Genomic DNA, 7,549 nt, shown 5'->3' with positions numbered 1-7,549 from the left:
ACAGTCCCAAGTGGAGTTTCTAGTTGAGATAGAGAGTTACTCTTGCTGATAATGTCTTTCCACCTCTCTCTTTCCCTTTTAATTGAGCTCCGAATTGTCCTGGGAGTGTTTGATGGGGATAGTGTAGAGAGAGCTTTACTCTGTATCTAACCCCGTGCTGTACCTGTCCTGGGAGTGTTTGATGGGGACACTGTAGAGAGAGCTTTACTCTGTATCTAACCCTGTGCTGTACCTGTCCTGGGAGTGTTTGATGGGGGCAGTGTAGAGAGAGCTTTACTCTGTATCTAACACCGTGCTGTACCTGTCCTGGGAGTGTTTGATGGGGGCAGTGTAGAGAGAGCTTTACTCTGTATCTAACCCCATACTGTACCTGTCCTGGGAGGGTTTGATGGGGAGAGTGTGGAGTGTTTGTGTACAACCTCATGCTGTAGCTGCCCTGTGCAGAATTCAGGCAGACTGTTTTTTTTTTGTTTTAATACTTTTCCAATTCAATCAAATCAAATCCAATTCAGAGTCTCAACAAGTTGAGACATTTCCGAACCAGGCTGACAAGACAGGGTATGCGACCCTTTGCCCTGTCTTGGGCCTGATCTACATGAGCCAAGCTGATTGGAGAAGGGGGAGGTGCCTCCTCCAAGACTTGAGCTCATTTGCATCTTAGCCAAAAGGCCGAGATGCCGCTTTTAAAAATTGCTTCATATGAAACATATGAAGCCTCAGCACAACCCAATGACCTCGACCAAGTGGGGCCGACCATGGGGTGCCCTCCATACACTTGATCTTCGCCAAAAGGCCGAGAAGCGCAGACTGTTTCTCTTTTTCTAACCTCTGCAATATCTGTCCTGGGAATTTTGATGGGACAATGTAAGTGGAGCGGTTTGGGACCAATGACCTCATGGTGGGGCTGGTGAGGGGGGTGGGCGGGGCCGGTGAGGGGGGTGGGCGGGGGGGTGGAGATCATGCTTCATATTCTAGCCATGATAAATATTGATGCTCAGTGATTTCTGTGTCATCTTCTCTGGGTGGAATCCTGGGAGGTTGCAGAGGTGGGAAGGACACGTACACTGATAGGATGATGATGATGTACCAATCAGGGTGGCTGAGGTTTTTCCTCCTGCCCCACCTCTCGGAGAGGTCCAATGAATATTTTTAAGGCTGTGTGAGATAGATTCGTGATTGACAAGGGAGGGAAAGGGTTTTTTTAGTTATTCATAGAATCATAGCAAATCAGCCTCCCATCCATTGACTCTGTCTACACTTCCCGCTGCCTCAGCAAAGCAGCCAGAATAATTAAGGACCCCTTGCACCCCGGACATTCTCTCTTCCACCTTCTTCCGTCGGGAAAAAGGTACAAAAGTCTGAGGACACATACCAACCGACTCAAGAACAGCTTCTTCTCTGCTGCTGTCAGACCTTTGAATGGACCTACCTCGCATTAAGTTGATCTTTCCCTACACCCTAGCTATGACTGTTCTGCACACTCTCATTTCCTTCTCTATGAACGGTATGTTTTGTCTGTATAGTGCGCAGAAACAATACTTTTCACTGTGTTAATACATGTGACAATAATAAATCAAATCAAAAATCATAGAAGAATCATAGAATCCCTATGTGCAGAAGGAGGCCATTCAGCCCATCGAGTCTGCACTGACCACAATCCCACACAAGTCCTATCCTTGTAACCCCACATATTTACCCCGCTAATCCCTCTAAGCTACGCATTCCAAGACTCTAAGGGTCAATTCAACATGGCCAATGCACCTAACCCACGGTGGCACAGTGGATAGCACTGCTGCCTCACAGCGCCAGGGACCCGGGTTCGATTCCCGCTTGGGTCACTGTCTGTATGGAGTTTGCACGTTCTCCCCATGCCTGCATGGGTTTCCACCAGGTGCTCCAGTTTCCTCCCACAGTCTGAAAGACTTGCTGGTTCGGTACATTGACCTGAACAGGTGCCGGAGTGCAGCAACTAGGGGAATTTCACAGTAACTTCATTGCGGTGTTAATGTAAGCCGACCTGTGACTAATAAATAAACTTTAAAAATAACACTTTGGACTGTGGGAGGAAACCCACGCAGACACAAGGAGAACATGCACACTCCACACAGACAGTGACCCAAGCCGGGAATCGAACCTGGGTCCTTGGAGCTATGAGGCAGTAGTGCTATTCATTAGGTGTGGGCATCACTGGCTGGGCCAGCACTTATTACCCATCCCTAACTGCATTGCGCTTGAACAGAGTGACTTGCTGGGCCATTTCAGAGGGCAGTAAAGAGTGACATGTAGGCCAGACCTGGTAAGGATGGCAGATTTACCAACCCATGATAGTTTCATTATCATTAGACTTCTAATTTTAATTGAATTCAAATTTCACCATCTGCCGTGGTGGGATTCGAACCCATGTCTCCAGCGAATTACCCTGGATCCCTGGATTACCAGTCCAGTGACAATACCACTGCGCCACTGGCTCCCCCTCATATCGAGAGTAGACAGGAAAGTGGAGTTGAGGCCACAATTGGCTCTGCCATGATCTTATCCAATGACAGAGCTGGCAGGAGGGCCTGAACACTGCTCCCAATCCATATGTAAAAGGGAAAGTTATTTACAGGGAGAAATAACTGATCTGATGTGTTATTGGGAGTGAAATAAAGTCGTTTCAGAAGCAGCTGGCTGCTGCAATGGGGGAGCTTTTGATCTTTTGCCTCTGGGTCAAAGCCTCACTTCCTCAAACCGGTGTCTCTATCCTGTGATGAAAGTGATACAATGCCACCCTCTGCTGGTGGATGGTCACCACTGCACCGGCAGAGGGGAAATCATCAGGGGTTCAAGGAGAGGGAAGCATCAATGCCAATTGACAGGATAATCAATACCGCCACTGGATCAATGCGGAGGAGAAGTGAAGAGTGTGTAACGGAAATCTTAGAAAAGTTTGCAAAGAGGTTATTTTAAAAACTTTACAAAAATGCTCATGAACATTTGAATATGTGGCAAAGTGCAAGGATTTTCTGCAATGATCCAAGGAAAATAAAACTAACGGTTTTTATAAAGTAAACCATGTAAGTAACAGTAAGGAAGAAGATGGCAGCTTAGCGGGTAACTGAACAGCAAGAAACTACAAAAGGTCGTGAATGTAACCCAATCCATCACACAAACCAGCCTCCCACCCATTGGGCAAAGAAGTGGCAGATGGAATACAATGTGGAAAAGTGTGAGGTTATGCACTTTGGAAGGAGGAATGGAGGCATAGACTGTTTTCTAAATGGGAAAATGCTTAGGAAACCAGAAACACAAAGAGACTTGGGAGTCATTGTTCAAAATTCTCTTCAGGTTAATGTGCAGGTTCAGTCGGCAGTTAGGAAGGCAAATGCAATGTTAGCATTCATGTCAAGAGGGCTAGAATACAAGAGCAGGGATGCACTTCTGAGGCTGTATAAGGTTCTGGTCAGATCCCATTTGGAGTATTATAAGCAGTTTTGGGCCCCGTAACTAAGGAAGGATGTGCTGGCCTTGGAAAGGGTCCAGAGGAGGTTCACAAGAATGATCCCTGGAATGAAGAGCTTGTCGTATGAGGAACGGTTGAGGACTCTGGGTCTGTACTGGTTGGAGTTTAGAAGGATGAGGGGGGATCTTATTGAAACTTACAGGATACTGCGAGGCCTGGATAGAGTGGACGTGGAGAGGATGTTTCCACCAGTGGGTAAAACTAAAACCACAGGGCACAACCTCATGCTAAAGGGACGAGATGAGGAGGAATTTCTTCAGCCAGAGAGTTGTGAATCTGTGGAACTCTTTGCTGCAGAAGGCTGTGGAGACCAGGTCATTGAGTGTCTTTAAGACAGAGATACATAGGTTCCTGATTAATAAGGGGATCAGGGGTTATGAGGAAAAGGCAGGAGAGTGGGGGTGAGAAAAATATCATGATTGAATGGTGGAGCAGACTCGATGGGCCGAGTGGCCTAATTCTGCTCCTATGTCTTTTGGTCTTATGAGTTGATGGATTCTGTCTACTGTACCCACTGCCTCGGAAAAGCAGCCAGCTTTAAAAAGTACGTGGATGAGCACTTGAAATATCATAACATTCAAAACTATGGATCGAGTGCTGGGAAGTTGGATTAGAGGAGATTCAGTGTGGTTTTGTCAGTGCAGACTCAATGGGCTGAAGGGCCTCTTCTGTAATGCATGATTCTACAACCTGACTCGCATCTGCCAAGTGACGAGGCTGACACTGGCACGTTCTCCCAGGCCTGGGTCATCATGATGTCCTCTTCCAGGGGCACGTGCCAACGCAAGTTAGGTGGACATAACTCCCTGCCTGGCCCATTAGGATGAGACGGATGGGCCTGTTGGCTCCCAGGGTATCCTGGGAAGCACAAACCCCTATTTAACCCCACACTGTAGTGAAATGAATACAAATGGCCGGGGGGCGGGGGGGGTGGGGTGGGGGGGGGGGGGGGGGGGTGGTCACTTGGCCAGACCATTGGTGGAGGGGGAGGGGGGAGGCAGCAGTGGGAAATATTATCTTAAAGCTTGAACTGAACGGCAGTGCAAAGTTAACCCTTATGGGAGGGGGTAACTTTAATCTAACCACTCATTGGAAAATTGATGGGAACTGTGGTTGGGGAGAGGGAAGGAGTGGGAAACCCTGATTTGTAACCACCCCTGATTTTACCCCTCCCCAATGAAGGCAACATTGATGTAACATTGGTGTCCACCCAATTCCTTGAGCCCGGTGAGTTATCATAGAATCCCTACAGTGCAGAAGAAGGCCATTTGGCCCATCGAGTCTGCACCGACTCTCTGACACCCCACCCAGGCCCTATTCCCGTAACCCCACATATTTACCCTCCAATCCCCTAACCTACACATTTTTGGACCATGGGAGGAAACCAGAGCACCCGGAGGGAACCCACGCAGACACGGGGAGAACGTGCAAACTCCACACAGGCAGTGACCCAAGCCAGGAATCGAACCCGTGTCCCTGGCGCTGTGAGGCAGCATTGCTAACCACTGTGCTGCCCTGCCGCGTCAAATTGTTAACTTGTCTGTTTCTTTTCACACTGCTGTCTTGAAAATGAAGGATTTGGAACATAACCATAGCGGGGGGGGGGGTGGGGGGGGGGGGTGGGGGGGGGGGGTGGAACAAACGGACAAATGCAATAAGACACTTGCAGAGACCGTACATGGCATTAAACCAGGAGACAAACTTCAGCACCCAAGAACATAGCCTATTAGAGAATACAGTAACAAAGCTAAAGGTCCCCTCAATGGAACAAATGATCCTTTTGTTCTCTCTGGGGGGAGTAAAACAGGATATGGACGAAAGAAAGAATTTACAGTGTCTTCACAAACTCTGAACATCTCAAAGTGCTGAACACCCAGTGAAGTACTATTGAAGAATCCTCCTCGATCCCCCATAACCCTTGCTGAGAGATTCCATAAGAACATAGGAGCAGAAGCAGGGCATTCGGCCCATCGAGTCTGCTTCCCCATTCAATGAGATTATGAATGATTTGATGTGATAACTCCCATCTCCACTTTCCCGCTTTATCTCCATAACCCTCGATTCTCTTACTGATTAAAAATCTCTCTATCTCAGCCTTGAACATACTCAAGGACCCAGCCTCCACAGTGTCTGCGGTAAAGAATTCCAGATTCACGACCCTCTGAGAGAAGAAATTCCTCCTCATCCCTGTCTTCAATGGATAACCGCTTAGAGATTCTGCCCTCCGATCCTAGACTCTCCCACAAGGGGAAACAACCTTTCAGCATCTGTCCTTTCAAACCCCCTGAGAATCCAATATGTCTCAATCAGGTCATCTCTCATTCTTCTAAACTCCAATGAGTACAGAGCCCAACCTACTCAACTTCTCCTCATCAGGAAACCCCTCCATACCCAGGATCAACCTCGTGAACCTTCTCTGGACTGCCTCCAATGTCAGTATCCCATTCCTTAGACAATCAGCCATTATACATTCTTCCAAGGTCGCAATTTTCAAAATGAGGCTGAGGTATGGTGCCAGGGACATGGTTAGCGACTCATGATCATCCGTTTATCTTGACTGTAAAGACCAATTTCACCACCTTCCCCTCACCTCACCTGCCCCCATAGCCCAATGCCACTCAAAGGCCTACATTTATTTTCCTCCTCTCCGACACATAGGCTCGCAGCCGGTTCCAGGAGGGAGACGATGCAGCATGTTAGGCAGACAATGGACCCAAGGAAGAGAAGTCAATTGGCTGGTTTTCACAAGGTTATTTTTTATTAACATATACCGTTACCGACACATTTAAATATTAAAACCCGGTTCAAGGAAATCTTCGCGGGGATGCAGTACAATGGCTCAGTTGGTGATGACCTGACACAAAAGTAGCAAATACTCTATGGGGGAGATTTTATCATTGCTTTCCTAAGTGCTGGGCGGACTTGAAACTGAGATTCAGATCCGTCTTCTGGGTGTGTTTCCAGCCCCCCCCACTCCCCTCACCCACCACCCCACCCCACCCCCCTCCCCCCCGCCCCCCATACACACTCTGGCAGCAAGATTCTGAGTGAGCCTGTTGCTCGCTGCAGGAGCCTGTGGGAGGGGCTAAGTGCCCCCAAAAGCCTGCAGAGGGAGGTAGTGCGCATGTGCAGGTCTGTGATGCTGCACATCCGCATTAGCAGTAGCAGAGGTCTGACAGACAAAGAGAGAGCTGTCAGGCCCCTGCTCCTGCAGGTAGCCAGAAGCAGCTCACCACCCCGCCGCCCCTCCCTCTGCAATTGTGGGAGCCTGCGGCCCGTGATGTGAGTCCCTGCCAAAACCCCGCAACCCAAACCGATCGCGGACCCCTCCCCACACCAATCGCAGACCCACCGCCCTCCCCCCAATGATCACTGCAGAGTGGCAACGGGCCCCTTCCCCCATTAGCCCTTCCCCACATTGGCCCCTCCCCCACTGGCCCCTCCTCCATTGGCCTGGCCCCTGGCCTGACCCCGATGGCATTGCCCAGGTGCCAGTCTGGCACTGCCCAAGAGGCACCCCACCCCTTGCCCTTGGCCTACCCGGGGAGGCCTCAACGGCCTCTGGTTCCACAGGCGCGGCCAAGTTGACGTTCATGGGGAACATGTCTATTCCTCGCCGGCGAGAACTTTTTCCGGCAAGGAGGCCAAGCCTGGACGATTCAGCGCTAGGCTCACGAAGCAGATGTAAAACAGCATTAAAATAAATTTAAATACATTAACCTGCCTGCTGTCCATTTCCGGCGAGACTGACTGTGCAGGAAATCCGGCGCTCATAAAATGGTGCCAGTTTTTGCTCAATGCTTTACGCCCCAATTTACCACCACGTCACACCCAAAAACGGGCTCAATGCATTGGTAAAATCACCCCTCCGTGTCCTTTTGGTCCCCACAGCTTTGACACTCCGGGGGCAATCTTACCAAAAAGAGTCTAAGTTAAGGATGGGCTAGAAAATGGGAGAGTTTCTCATTCATTTTTTGGGCGGGTTCAAGTCCAGAAGTTTATGCACTCAATGCATGAAAGAATAGGCTAAACCAATCCTTGCCTGTC

This window comes from Mustelus asterias, chromosome 8 (genome assembly GCF_964213995.1).
Source record: "Mustelus asterias chromosome 8, sMusAst1.hap1.1, whole genome shotgun sequence".
NCBI classification, from domain to species: domain Eukaryota; kingdom Metazoa; phylum Chordata; class Chondrichthyes; order Carcharhiniformes; family Triakidae; genus Mustelus; species Mustelus asterias.
The sequence above is the reverse complement of the archived record's forward strand: the minus strand, read 5'-3'. Positions refer to the sequence as shown.